General features: G+C 42.6%; 1 protein-coding gene across 2 annotated transcripts in view; it reads right to left on the bottom strand.

The window, feature by feature from the left end:
* ELMO1 (engulfment and cell motility 1) overlaps positions 1–15,140 on the bottom strand; it is a 309,226-nt gene extending 294,086 nt beyond the window's left edge. Inside the window, exons 1-2 of one of the 2 annotated variants that reach the window (XM_074858472.1) lie at positions 14,993–15,140; positions 13,856–13,926 (exon numbers count right to left, since the gene is read on the bottom strand). The gene's annotated coding sequence lies outside the window, so the exon portion shown is untranslated. Of the gene's footprint in view, positions 1–13,855; positions 13,927–14,469; positions 14,629–14,992 lie in introns of those variants that run through there. The other variant, XM_074858461.1, reaches the window with a different exon arrangement.
* Positions 15,141–15,348: the final 208 nt, after the last annotated feature.

The following is a 15,348-nucleotide window of genomic DNA, read 5'->3' as shown; positions in this document are numbered from 1 at the left end:
AGGGAGGTGACAGAACTGGCATCCAAAGCTTCACAACTAATGTGTCACATTATGTGATCCAGCCATATTACTGAATTAATAAAACCAACACAGACCAGAGCTTTTTAATCTAATCACACGATGGAGCTCAGAGGTAAAAAGTGAGAAGTGGGGGTACAAAGTCCCCATTAAAAGGTAAGCTTGAATACACAGAGAGGGTTTTATTTCTCTGATTTTCAATTCTCTGACTAAAAAAACAGAAGGTTTTATGGGGTAGAAAAATAAGGTATTGTTTAGAAAAGGTGTACTTGGCCCAAGGACAATGACAAAAGAATTACTTAAAATGCGTTTGTGATTCATCATGGTTCAATAACTTCTCATGAATGCTAATGTGTTTTGGAGAGATAGAAAGGCTTGTGCAGGTGTGACAGAAACAATTAGTCAGTTATTAGTAAGCTGCTGGCTTCACTGGCAGCCACACTGCTGAAGCCGTACACTACGTAAAGGGTCTGCCAGTAACTCTCTACACACTGCTGATATTTAGAACCGCCAGAATAGTCAGGACAACAAATTATATCTGCAAACATTTATTTCTTTCTCCTCGTTTTGCCTGCCTCCATGGTAAAATTTGTAGTTAAAGCAAAATGCTACATGCTTAATAAGTCAGTGTGGCTCCTCTTCAGGAGCGAGTGTAAGGAAAGAATCTAAATTAATTCAAAAGCCCCTGAACTAATCTAAACAGTAACTCACTGCCTTTTTTCTCCAAGACCTTCTAAAAAGGTGTTTATTTCAGAAGAAGTATATCTACATGGACTGGCACAGGCAGGCTGGTTTAAATTTAAACTTCATCTTGCTTTAGTGTAACTACTCCCTCCACCAGTAGCTTTACAGCATACAATAAAATTTTATTCTCTTTTAACACTCTGGAGATCTGCTCATTTCCACAGGTCTTGCAACAACATTTCGAGAAAATTTTCAGATGTGTTCCCTATTACCCTGATACCCAGCATCCTTTTCTAACACGGATGTCAGAACAGCATGAAGGACTGTTTAACTTCATTCATTTTCAGCTTTCAAGAAAATATACTATGATCTCTTAATTACAAATGATGTTCAATCCTTAAAAGGTAACCCTCCAACAGATACTTAGGAAACAAAACCCAACACCTAACATTTTTTAAGAGCAACAATACAATCCAAGCAATCATGTTCCAACAACTGCAAGCCAACGGTGTGCTTACAGCACTGAGGAGCTCTCTGGCTTTGGCTCCATGCCTCACTACACACCCGAGACACCCAACTGCTGCAGCATAATGCTCATCCTTACTATGAGACAGACATTACAATTTTTGTAGCATGGTGGATTTCAGAAATGAATAGCAAATAATCCACTAGTGGCTTAATTTATTAGCTTACAAAATTCTCAGGGTCAAAGGTCAGTGAAATGAGATGAAAACCATTAATCCAGCAGACTTCGAACTCTTTTCATAAAGAACACAGCCATATGCCTAGGTCCTTTATCCAACCACAGTTCACATTAAATTTGCAAGAACTCAGTTTCCATCTACAGTTTAATGGCTAATTTCTCAACATACACAACCGTTAAAAAAATAAGCAAAGACCCTACTGCCCTACTGTGCTGTCATACTGTGTGTTTGCAGACGTGTGCATGGATATGAAAGCCAAATACTTTGATTAAAAGAATGCTTCCTCAATGCAAATTACCACCTCTTGTCTCCTAAATAGCAAAAACCTTCATAGGAATGCTTTCCAAGCTGTTTAGTAAGTAGCTATTGTCAGAAGCATAGCTGCATAAGATTGGTGCTTCCCACTCAGCTGGTCTGACCCATGCATTTATTTTCTCCATCATCATTCATGCCTGTACTGCAAAAAAGAATATGACCCATATCTGTCTTGGTTTGTGCAGAATCAACAGCATTACTTACAAAAAACAAAAAACTTAAGCGCATATTTAATTGTAATTTAACGGGAATAAGAATTCTTCCTGTCTTCACACACACCCACCCACCTTAAAAGACCCAGAATAATCTAGGATTGGCCTTAAAAGCTCAAGAGCTTCCTAGCTCAAGAGCTTTCCTTACTCCCACTGCAGCCTTATGGTAGACAACCCATAATGCTGTCTGCTGAGGACTCAAGCAGGCTCTGCAACAGCTGACAGAAAGGGTGGTGAGGGGGAAAGAAAAAAAAAAAAAAAAAAAAAAGGAGAAAGCCCAGAGTGACAGCTCTGAGACAGCAGCCAGTTTGTATGGCTCCTGACCTGCAGGACAATCCAAGCTGCAACAGGGCTTCACCATTCACCCCAGAGGATGCAAAGGCTATTTACGAACATGCTATGATCCTGCCCTGCCACCAGCTACAGATTTTGCACTCATGTGGACAACATATTATATAAAAATAAGCATGAATTAAAGCTGTGAAGGAGCGAGGTGTTACTGAGGAATATCTGCCTGATGAATGTACCATTATATACCACTCTTGCACTCCTCAGAGTCAGTTGTTATACAGTCAGTTATACAACAGCCCAGCAATATTCAAACTCAGCTTCCATATCCCTGACAGACTAAGCTTGTGTGGCTGAGTCAGGAGGAATACCCCCAAAATACATAATTATGCATTACATAGATTTAAATTACTAAACTAAAATACTAGGTATCACCAGTTCCCTGTTCCAGACTTACCTTGCAAAAAAGGTGATGCCTAAACAAACTTAACAATACCCTCCCCTCCCCTTTTTGGGCTTGCCTAATGCTTTGCCCTTCTGCTTGCTTTATTTCTCTTTTCTCCTCCTTCATTTAACCTTATTCTACCATTGTCAAAAGTTTTAAGGAACATGAACGTTTTTTCAGCCATTTCTTTGCGAAGCCAAGTTCTGCCTTTCACTACCAGTCTTGGTATCCCCCCACCACCACCCTTCCTAAACTATACTCCATTCTTTCAAGAGCAGCATTTTCTGTTGATAGTGCCAGAGGCCAGGAAGGTTCCTGGCAGTACAGCTCCAACAAAGAGCCTGAAACTGAACAATCTCTTTTTTTGTGAGAGGAGATAAGGAAGTCCAAGACATGGTTTTTAAAAGAAGAATAAATAATAAGAAAAAATGCCACTGGCATTGGCAGTTTTTAAATAAAAACACCCCTATTTTCCCTTCCAAAGAGGCAGGTAACATACAATGGCTTTCACCAGCAATAAGCACCTGCTCTCCTACCTACATAAAAATGCTCTGCAGAAAAGAAGGAAAACACATTACACTGTGGATCTCATATACCCACGGATGTAAATAATACTCCGGTAATTCTACCCTGCTTCTGCAGAAGCAAATGGTGAAGCCAAATGCTACAGATTTCTGCTGGTTCCTCCCAATATAGTCTTGCTCTTCTTTTAACAAATGTACAAGGCAAGCCATTGACAACTGCAGAAAGACGCTATTTTTTGTTTGAAATCGTTTGAAAGAATCACTGCAGAAAGATGCATTGTTTTATGCAAATGTTTCAGCAATGCAATCTCATCATGTACAAGGGTGACAATGGGGAAACTGCTGCTCCTAAGACATAGTTGCCCTACTAACACAAAGTCAGAGAAGGTCCTTCTCTTCCTTAATACAATTATTCTCCTTTAGTAGCATACCAGTGAGAAAGAAGCAGACAAATTCTTCCCTTATGGTACCCAAACTGTTCTGCAAATAGCAAAAGCCTTTGCAATTATTACATGTATCACCCTCAACTTTCACTGATTTCCTGAATTCCTCAATGGGTCCAGTGTTAGACCTTAGAAAGGACTTTGAATATTTTAACAGTCTGCATCAATTTCTCATACAATTCAAGGAAGGCGCCTTCCTTTCTTTGAACTCATTTTTTCATTCAACACTTAAGTGCTGAACTGTGAACCCATGGACTGATTCTCTGCACAAAGAGGTTACACACTGGGCACAACTGAAGAGTCAACATTTACAGCACTGTGTATCTGAGGTAATTCTCTTTCTTCCACTTTAAAGGCCAAACTCTCTAGTGGTTTAACACCACTGGACTGAATGGAGTTATGTTAGCAGAAGGAACAGAGTTGTGCCAGCAGTTCATAATTATCTGGTTAACGTTTTTATTGGAAATATTACAGCAAATTATTACCAGCTTTCATTGTATGAGACCAAGATAACCACCTGCACAGCTCTCTCCATTAAGCCAGCAAAAAGTTACAGATTAAGTTCTTCTTTTGGAAAAAAAAACCCCTAACAAACAACAACAAAAACGCTCAATTTCTTTCAGTTCTAAGTGTAGATACCCAGACATGAAATCAGTATGAATACAAAACAGAAAGTTATGGAGAATGACAAGGACTAGTATTTTTCAACTAAATCATATTGCTACTTTGTGATTTTCATCTATGATAACCTTTAGTAACACACAGCAACTACTGCCCACGAGACAGAGCTGTTGCCTATAGAATTACTGGGACAATCAACTCTCTCTCATTGAGGAAAGACAGAGCTGATGGTCCTTCCCTTCGCAAAATCTAGATGTTTCCCAAGAGTCTCTCAGTACTCTCCTTAAAGAGCTTGTGTCAGTGGTTCAGTAACAATTTAAAATCACATTTGTTCACATCTGTTGACAAAGTGCCCTCTAGAAAAGCTCCCTTTTCTTTGACTTCATGAGGCTCAGTGCCAGCATCAGATTAAGAAATGAAAACAAACAGCAGCATGTATCTCCAACTGAATCCAACCATCAAATACTTTTTTCTTTGCCTTCAGCATATACTAAAAGAGTTCCAGAATTTGTACCTACAGCTGATATGTAGATTCAGTCAATACAAATACTGGACAGTCAGAGCTGCCCTGAGCTCCTCCCAGTGTTTGGTGAGAGCTCCTCTACCATTATTCGGTAGATGAAGCAGTTCAATTCTGCCTGTATCTGAAAAGAATTGATCATATATCTTCTCTGCCCAGTTCAGCTGATTCAGCTCACCAAGGCACTACAGCTCACCAGCTGCACTACAGTAACTCCATATTACAATCTGAAAACCAGTAGGAGAGAACAAGAGTTCCCACTGCTGATGCTTAACATCCATGCTGTCCCTAGGGAAGGCAATTCCCCAGCCTTTACTCAGAAAATAGCTTGCAAATATATCCCGTTATGTCTGCATTCTGCCTACTACCTACCCTCATATTTTTAAATGAACGTTGAGAAGATGCTCAAAACAACCTCTGAGTTTTCTAACTGCTTCAGATTATCTTTATGAATACAGAACACACCCATGCTTTGCTCCCACTTGTAACTTCTCCATAGAATGGGTAAAGAATGAGTATCCATGCTGACCATAACAGACATACCTGTCCCTTTCAGTAAATACTGTGGATTAAGAGATCTTGCTGCAGCTCTCACAAGCTAATGGTATTACAACTGATTACTCTTTTGCAGTGGTACTACTTTTGTATAAACAACGGATCCAGATTAATTTTTTAAAAAGATACTTTTCTCCCAAGGCTTCTCTTTTAAGTAGTTCCTCTTGCCTCACTTAGTACGCATATGAAATGACAACACACATGGACTACCATACTTAAAACACACAACTCTCCCTTTGGCTAATACTGATAATGCAGTTAATCACATGCATAGCTGTAATTATACATGCATAACTAATGACTGGGTATCTCAACACAGAGGAGGCTGCTGGAAACAGGCTGGGATGAAGAAACTAGAAGATGCAGAAAACATTTTATGAGCCTTTCTAACTAGGGTTATGCCTACTACTTATGTCCAGAATTCACACTACGTGGTGCACTGGAATTCTCCTCTCCTTGCTGTGGCAACACTGCTAGCGTTGAAATATTGGAGAGCAGCTGTCCTGAGGATGCCCTCACTTAGGAAAACAGTCTTTACCTGATGCAAAGACTGAAACTACATCCTTCCAGTGTCAAATCAGTGACTTAAAATGTCTCTTCCATCACATTAAAACTACATAGCTGCACAACGTAATTCCATTACAATTACATATCTCAGAAACGGAACCTGCAGCAGAACACACCCGGCCTGCCCAGCTACTGTCTGAATTCAGGCGCAGGACATCAGCAGTCTGAAAACTGACTCAGGCTTACCATTTCCAAATTAAATTAAAACTACTGGTTTCCTAAATGACTCCAAATTGCTTGCCTGAGAGGCTACCTCTCTCTTCAATCCATATCCACAGCTGGAGCCTCTTTGTTACAGAGGAGACAGCTACCAACAGGACATTCTCTAAAGGGGGCCCTCCACTCTGAATTTCAATAGATCAAGAGAGAAAAGCCTCAAGACAGGAAAGCAAGGCTTATCCCCTTAGTCAAGCTTATGGGGACCAGTGAACACAGCAAGAACAATTAGCTGGAAACAAAGGATCTGCGGGTTGACTTAGGTTTGATTTTCTAGTCTAGTTTGGTGGTTCTCTATTTACTGACTTAGGGGAGGGAAGTCTGACTGCTTTTTCCTTTATGCCATCGTTCCTCTAATTACAGAAAAGTAGCCCATGGGCCAGCACAGTTGCTTTTTCAACCTTCATATATTAATTATACAAAATTAATTCAAAGCTAAAAGACTCACCATCTCTAGAGTGAGACGAATAATTTTACAAAATTTAAGCAATTTGAAACATAACAAAAAAAAAATCTTAAAACTTACTATTTTAATTTGAATCCACACACCATCACCACTGAATTGTGGATGTTTTGATCCCTCTGGCATATGAGCCAGGAAATCAAATTCCAGTGCAAATAGCCCAAGACCATTTTATTTATGTGTTTGTTTTAAACTAGAACTCAAACTCCAACTTGTATTGAAAATTATGTAGATTATTTTTTGCCCTTCTCCCTCTGCACACATCTCTCCTTTATCAAAATATGTTTTCTGACTCATTCACAGCTGCAGGAGATGAAGTCTTTGAAACCTCTGCCTTTCAGAAAACCATCCCAACACAGCACAAAGCTACCAACTCTTGTTATACAACAAACACACATACACTCTTCCAAAAATCTAACTTCCTAAGGTAGCTGAAGGAAAAAATGAGTTATCTTTGGCAGGACAAGAAATAAAGGCCCATGTCACTGCATATTAGAAAAGTTTATGAAAGGTGCTGCATATGTCACATCCTAAGGCTAACTCAAGAAATATAGACTGAAATCACCAGTATTTTACACAGAGAAGGGCAGATGCAGAAGTTTCAATAGGTCAAGTCCAAACATCTCACAGAAGAAAGCCAGGACAGAGAAAGGCTCAGAGCAGCACAGAGCAGAAGAGATGGTTTTTCCCTTTTCAAATTTTATACATTGCTTTCCACAATTTTGTAAAAATTTCACTTTTGGCTACAAATTATGAAAATTAGTCTTTTCAAAAAGGACCACATAAACTGACCTACTTATAACATTATTTACAATTTTAAAAAAACAACTGGTATTTTTGTTCAAGATGTGGAATGTTTTTCATGCCCTTTTCTTCCTTTTCTGGAACTGGCATTAGCTGTCATCTTTAATTACTTGCCATAGCTATGGTTAAAATTGCATTAAGTGGTCCAAAGTGGAAAAGACCTTCATTTTCTTTTGGCTTTGTAGGCTTTTTGGGTGGTTGGATGGTTTTTTTCCCCGTTTACAATCTTCTCCCAAGAAGTTAACAACCACCACACCAAATGTTCTGTCTTTTGCTCTCCAATGGAAGTTCTCATTTGTTCAAATTTTCTGCTTTTTTTTTTTTCTCCAGGAAAAGAAGATTAAGCACAACAAGAAACCTGTATGCATATCTATAGGAGAAGAGGTTATAGACCTATGTAAAGTATAGCTCAGAATTAGACCCCACATCTAGACCTGAATTTTGTGAGTTTGGTGAGCAGAAGAGATGTCAGAGTACGTGTCAAGAGGGACAGTGGGAGGTGAGGTGAAAAGGTTGATAGGAGGAATGTACTTGAACCACAGGGGGTACAGTTTTAACAGATGAGTGCCCTGGTGCTTGAAGGGAGGGGGAAAAAAGAAAACTTGGCAGAAAAAAAAAAAAAGAAAAAAAAAGAAAAACACCAATACTGCAGCATTTTAAAAGCCCAGCAACCAAAGGGTATACCAGATATCCTGTCCAGAATGCAAGGACCAGTACTTACGTTTGGGGAAAATTTTTTTTTCCGGTTGGTTTGGCTCAGTGTTATTGAAAAAGTTTGTCCAAAAGTCCATGCACCAAGCCAACACTTATCAGGTTTCAATTTCCAGCTGAAGCCACGACCGTTGCTATGAAAACTAATGTGCAATTGTATTCCAGAAAGCAAAGCAATAGAAAAGACTATTGGAAGGTAATAAATACATGCACTGGCACTAAGAATGAAAATTTTATTATACCAACCTGTGTCATAGATATTTTTCTCCTGTTATTATTAGAGAACAAATGTGCAAATCAACATTATTGTCTGGCCAGAGGGTATTATGCGAATACCTAGAAATTCCTCATCACCCTACCTCAATAGATTACCATCTCTCTTAAAATATGAAGCAGCAATTTAGAGTCATCCCCACCATGGTCAGTTCAGCAAGATTCAATGAAGTATACAGCAGACTGCCCGTCTGGCCAGACAGAAGCCTGAACTGCTCACGTGAGGTATCTTTGCCAGGACCCACGTATCCCTTACATTTCTGCTGGACTATATGATACATGTATGTTGGCTGAAGAGAAAGAAAACTAGCAAGTCATATTTTCACTTTGGCTACAAATTCAAGCACCAGAATTCATGTATGTATTAAGAATATATGAATAGTTAGCTAAGACAGTTCTATATCTATGGAAGAAAGTGTTAGAACAACCACATTTTGTGGAAGTTTATTGAAATATTGGTTTTGCTAAACTCTTTCCATCACTCCAAAACACAGCAAAAATTGTTTTAACTACATTCTTTAAAAAATTAAAAGTTAGTCTCCTATTTTCACAACATTTATGCATCTCCTATTACTACATAAAAGATCAAGTCAGCATCAGAAGAAACAGATAGGGGCTTCAAGTCAGCAAACAAATACACTAAGTATACTCTTCACTTACAGCATGTGCACAGTCACAGGAAAAGACACCTCCATGCTTAATTTTATGGAAGTTTCTAACAAACTAAATTAGGAGCCCTGACTCTTCTCATTCTTACTATCAAGCTGACAATGAGCTAGAAGAAAAACACCTCTGAATAGCACCAGCCATCTAGTCCCAGGAACCGTAAAATTTCAACTGAAGGAGGAAGGTTGACATGCTGACAGCATTATTTGAGCCCATGGTCATACCCCACATATCCCTCCTTTTGTCGAACTTCAAAATGTTGGATGTGCTTGATCTATGGGTAAGGAAAAAGAGGTCCACATGGAAAATTTTGTGCACGTTCACGCATACTCTCCGATTTGCAAAAAGCTCTGGGAAATTAGATCATCTTCGAGCAAGCATCCTCTGCTGTATTAAACAATGGGAGTTTAAAGCCATCGCATCTCCAGAATCTGAAATTCTCTTCGAAGCAGTGACCCATCCTCCCTTTCAGCTGAATCAAGCTCAACAAGAAAAAAAGCTAGATTATCATAGTGTATTCATGTAGCTGATTAAAAAATTACTCAGTCCCTGATGATGCAATATTTCAGAGACAGTTTTATGCTTCATATGCCCCCCATAAATTAGGGCTGTACAATAAACACTTTGAGCTAGAGACTTTGAAAGAACATAGGAGGCAATACACACTTCAGTCCACAGCTTTTCCTGTAAATCTCAAACAAAATTATTTAATTGAGTAATAATCTAAGGGATGCCCAGGAAAGAATTTAAGGACTGGGCCAAGTCGGTGAAACCACGAGAGTTGGGATAAATAAATACATCAACGACCAAAGAATAAGGTACCAAGGTAGAGGTGGCAACATGCAAGAAGAAATTACGAGGAGAGTTTAACTTTGAGAAATAAAAAACAGAAGGAAAGCAGAAGAAAAAGACAAGAAAAGACACACAGCTACTATTTTGTAATAGATCTGTTTAGGAATGATTTGTTTTCTTAGTTCCCGCCGCCTCCCCAGCCTCTTTACTGAAGATGATGTTTCACAAACACTTCAGATCAACCGAATTCAATCTGAAAGGGGAAAACTTTTCCCTCAGCAGTGACTGGTAGTTCCCACTCCCTCCCTTGCAGTAGCGCTAGCTCCTGTGGAGGTTTGCAGTGGTATTTGACTGTAAGCAGAACACAGAAGAAGCATCAGTAAGTAGACTTGCGTCCCCAAAACCAGTAAGAATAGGCCACTTATCACATTTGCGTAACATCTCCAGGTAGTATATTCAGCTTACTAAAGCGCTCCAAAGGCTGCTCACTAGAGATGTGCCAAAGTGAGTTAATTTGTACATAAACACTTTTCTAATGGGACCCCTACCAGCAGTGGCTTCGAGTCCTCTTCATAGTGCGATTTACTGCTGAACAGAAAAATGCCTTGTCCATCACTTCCACTCTCTCACAACTAACTTCCCCCCCAGCAGCCATTGAAAACAAGCCTACTACAGTCAAATCAAATACTCACAATGGAAACCTGCCATTAGGAGAAATATATCAACGCATTTTCAAGTGTTTGCAAACAAGCACCACATGAATCACTGTTCATCTTGCTCTTAAGCGCAAGCACGTGCTTTACAAACCAATGAGCTCAGCAGCTTGAGAAATTAGTAGCTTACACACACGTGGCACCAGCCACTTCGTACCTGCCCTTAACGCAGAAGTTTACCTCTGTCAGATCTGAAACGGGGAGAAGAGGAAACATGTCAGCTATCCCCTGTGGCATAGGCTTCTCATCAATATTCCTCTTAAATGTTAACAGTCATCAGAAAACTGAGGAAACTAGCAGAAAGGTTGTGACATTATCCTTCAATCTCTTTTGTGTCTCGCAACACTTGCAATAATGAAAGATCACACCACAAAACCAAATCCTTGCAAATAGCTTGATGCAAAAATGCTGATTGAAAGACAGCTTAACAATTTTGTGATTATTCTTCCATTCATCTCTGTAACACCATATGTATGCAGTTTATTTTATGTTAAGTGTCACATATATATTATCACCTCTTACGATCCGTACTATCAAATGCCTGCCAACATGCTGGCTTCTGCCAATTGCTTTTAGTTTCTCTTTCTCTCCTTCTCCAGTGTTATATTTGGAGAGAGGGGAAAAAAAGAAAAGAAAAAAAAAAAAAGTGACTGACTTAAGTAGAAGGAAAATTATCCGAAATCCTTTAAACAGTTGCTCTGTTAAATTGACACAAGTTTAACAACGTGTACTTGGCACATTCCTCTTGCCACGAATACAAGAAACTTTTTTAAAAAAAACCTCAAAAGTAGGGAAATCTTTTAAAGATACAGCACATACCTTACTGAATGGTGGTTTGATGGCTGTTACAAAGCCATTTCTAGTCACAAGTGTTCAAACCACAAAGACTTCATAACCGTAAAATGTCTTTTTGAAATCTCCTTTTTATAGGATAATGACTGAACAGGGAGGCAAACCCAACCAACTCCTTCTCCCTCAAAGTTGTACCTTCAGGACAGCGCAGGGATACAGCAGAGGAGAAAGTCTACTAGACCCAGGCATGAGAAATAAACCAGAAGAGACAACAGCACTTTTGCTTGCTCCAAGGATGTACGATGTTTTCTAGTCTCCAGGATTCCCAAAACTCCATCACCTTCTACAAACACTTTTTTTAATAAAAGGAATTGCTGCACATTCGTACCACAGCATGACAAAGAGAGCTCCTAAACTTTAAAGAGATCATTTACTTTAAGGAAGCTGAAAAACAAGTGATAGCAGAGTCATGACTCAAGAGGAAAATTGTACTTGATGGCCTCACCTAAGCCCCAACCAAATTCTTATCTGAGAATCACAAAATTCTAAAAGTTGTGGTTGGCAATATATCCAAAAAAGCAGCCTGTCATTGGAATGGGAGGACATTGCATGTTAACATGCAGGTGCACTGGCAGAGATTTATGGAAACCTTTTCCTAGTTACAGTCAAATCTACAGACATTAGCCTCTCACTCCATCACATACTGAACCCATCTAGAGTATCAAAAGAAGGCGGCCACACATTTTAGGTGTGAACATGGGAGCTCTGCTCCCTACATATCAACATGGAAAACATGAGATCACAGTCCGACACCTCTTTGTAGGCTGGACACTGTGAGAAAGCACAGCTATGAGCCCAAACCTTAAAATCAAAGAGACTTCTACTAGGTAGAAAAAACAAAGAGCGGAAGGAAGGGTGGAGCACCACGTTACTCTTGATCTGCAATTCGCTACAGAACAGCATTGCTGTCAGGAAGTACAATGCACACAGCAGTGTTTCAGCAACAGTCACACCTTTATGTAGCATAATAAGCTTTTTTTGTGAATACTAGGGTGAAGGGGCATAAAAAAAAAATTACTTCTTAAGACAACATATACATGTTGCACCCGAACAGTGATGAAACACAAGTACTTGCTTTTAACAACACACATGGTTAGGTTATATAATAGCTACTGAACTGCAGATGCTTTCAGTGACCACATAAGACTGCTACAGAATAAGTAGGTAAGAATTTTTCCTATCCCCTCATCAAAATCCATCTGAATTGTACACCTATTAAGTTTTTCCTGGCATACAGAGAATATAAGAAAAAAATATCAAAACGGTAAGTATAGAGACAGGTTCTTTTTTCCGCCCCCTCCCCGTTCTTCAATTAAAAAAAAGAATCCACAGACAATGACACTCATAGTAAAGTTGCAAGCTACAGAGAAGACAAGTGTGTTGTACTGCACAGTGAGTTTACAACAGATTATAAAAAGAGACAAAAGAAAGTCAACTACCCCTATGCAACCTCCCTGGCATGAATAAATTAGGAATCAGGTGCACCTCTAGACTGGTCGAATCACACACTCAGATTCACAGACTGCATTGACAGTATCTTACAGTAATACCCATTTCTTATCATGTTGACGTTTTAGCCATACTAATTTTTATTTCCTCTGACTGGTGAGTTTTTTAAAGTTGCTGCAGTACTCTGAACAGCTTTCTGACATGTGTGTTACTGGATATTTTCCTAACAGTACACAAGAGGAACTTTTACAAGCAAACTGTCACCACTGTTCTTCCTCGTTCTTATCTAGTTACCGGTCATCAGATTAGGTCCCTACCACCTACTTATAGAGCTCCAAAAAAAAAAAAAAAAAAAAAAGGTGGTGGTGGGGAGGGGAAAATCAGGGAAAGAAAACCTTCAAGGAAAGCAAACTTGCAGCTCAAACTGGAAGAACTTTGTGAAAATTCAAATATATTTTTCTTTACTGTGCAATATTCTGCATAAGTCACTCAATCACGCAGGAATGACATGGAAAGAATGGGACTAATGAGAACAATGAATGATCCATAAATGTCTACAAGATTATATAACTGAGGATGAGACTGCATGCGTTCGCGTGTGTGTGTGCATTTGGAGGAACGGAGGAGAAAGAACTAAGGGGAAGAGGAGGAAACAATGTCCTCAGTCACAGATACAGGACTTTGCACATTTCTTACTCAATTTCCCCCTCTTCCCAAAAGATAAATATTTTAACTGCAAGCAATCAGGCAGCTGAGGGACAAAAGCAAAAGAAAACCCATTTGCTTATGAATATATTTCAAAACATCCCTTGCTGAAATTGCACCGTAACTGCTGTATCATGAAATACAGCTCACAGGCAACCATGTTTATACTAAAGCAATTAACACACGGTACATTTCCTGCACTATTATTATCACTGACGCTCTCAGTGTGTTTGTTGCCCATTTTAAGCCTTGGCAGGTTAAGAGGTATTCTTACAAAATTAACAACAAAACGTTGCTGATTTGAAATGTACTCACTGTTATTTTTCAGGAACTCCTATATTTACTTTACACCATTCTCGGGGGAGAGCTGGACAGTTGTATTAGTTCTGCAAGGAAAAGATACTCAAAATAAACTTTGTAAAGGCTTCGAGCCAAGAAACTTTAAAACCGTAACTTTTTGGACCCGATACCCACTTGCTTTACAAGGCTGCGCACCGCGGCTTTGCATAATCGCCACCCACATTTCAGAGCAATCATTTAATCTGAAATTCATCGGCGGATTAATCACTTGCATGAGCACAAACTTCGGGAAAGGCGCACACCCCCCCGCACACCCCCCCACGCTCCCCGAGGCCGGGTGGAGGGGGAGGGATGCCCTGGGGGGCGGCGGCTGGGTACCACCGCCGAGCCCGGCTGCCTGCGGGGATGCACTTGCTTCAAAGTTGAGGTTTCTCCTGCCGAGCGGCGCCCGCGGCTGTGCGGACACTTGCCGCGGTCGCAGCCTGACCCCGCGCGTTAACCCACGCGCGACCTGCCGAGGCCGGTGTCCCGCAAAACCGCCCGCGCTCCCGCCCTCCCTCCCGGCCACCCGCCACCGCCAAGCGACGCGCCGGTCCCGCCGGGTCAGGCGAGGCCCCGCCACCACTCACCCCCCGGCGCCCGGAGGTGCGCGGCCCCCGCCCGCCGCCCCTCACCAGCGGCCTCCGACCACCGGGCGCAGCCGGGGGCGGGCAGGGCCGCCCGGGGGTCGGGAGGGGGCGGGAGGGAGGCGGAGGAAGAGGCGCCGGCGAAGTCGCGCCGGGGAGAGCCGGGCGGCTGTGGAAGGAGCGGCCGCGGGCCGGCGGAGAGGGCAGGGCGGCGGGAGGAGCCGTTATGCGAAGCGAGGGGAGGCGGGACGGGACGGGCCGGGCCGCCCCCCCCCTGCCGCCAGCAGCCGCCGGCCGAGGCCCCGCCGCACTGACAAGCACGAGGCTGCGCTTCCTCTTCCTCACGGCAACGGCGGCCGCTCCCCCCGGCCGCCCCCCGCCCGGCACCTCCCCCTGGGGGGGTCCGGCTGCCAGCGCCCACCGCGGGCAGGTGCGGGGCTCGCCGGCCGCCCGCCCCGTCCCGTCCCTCCGCGCCCCCCGCCCGGCGCCGCAGCCCGCCGCGCCGCCCGCCCCGCCGCTCGCCTACCTCCCTGCCCGGGCGGGCAGCACCGCCCCCGCCCCGCGGCGCTCAGAGCGGGGCCGCTCGGCCGCCCCCCGCCGCCGGAGCCGGGCTCCCCGCCGCTGCCCGCCGCCGCCTCGGTGCGGTGCGCTGCCGCCGGCGCTATCCCATCCCGGGGCTCGCAGAGGCACTCGGCGGTCCCCGCCGCCGCTCTCACTTCCTCTTCCTTCCTCCTGCCGGCCGGGCCGCGACGTGCAGCCCCGGGCCGACCGCCGGGGGTGGGCGAGGGGGGGTCCCGCGGCTCGGTAGCACCTGCGGGTGGGGGGCGGCGGCCGCCCCCCCCCCCGCCTCTACCTGCTCCGGGAGCGCCTCCTCCCCCGCGC

This window comes from Strix uralensis, chromosome 1 (genome assembly GCF_047716275.1).
Source record: "Strix uralensis isolate ZFMK-TIS-50842 chromosome 1, bStrUra1, whole genome shotgun sequence".
Classification (NCBI taxonomy): domain Eukaryota; kingdom Metazoa; phylum Chordata; class Aves; order Strigiformes; family Strigidae; genus Strix; species Strix uralensis.
This window is presented reverse-complemented; position numbering and strand designations above follow the sequence as displayed.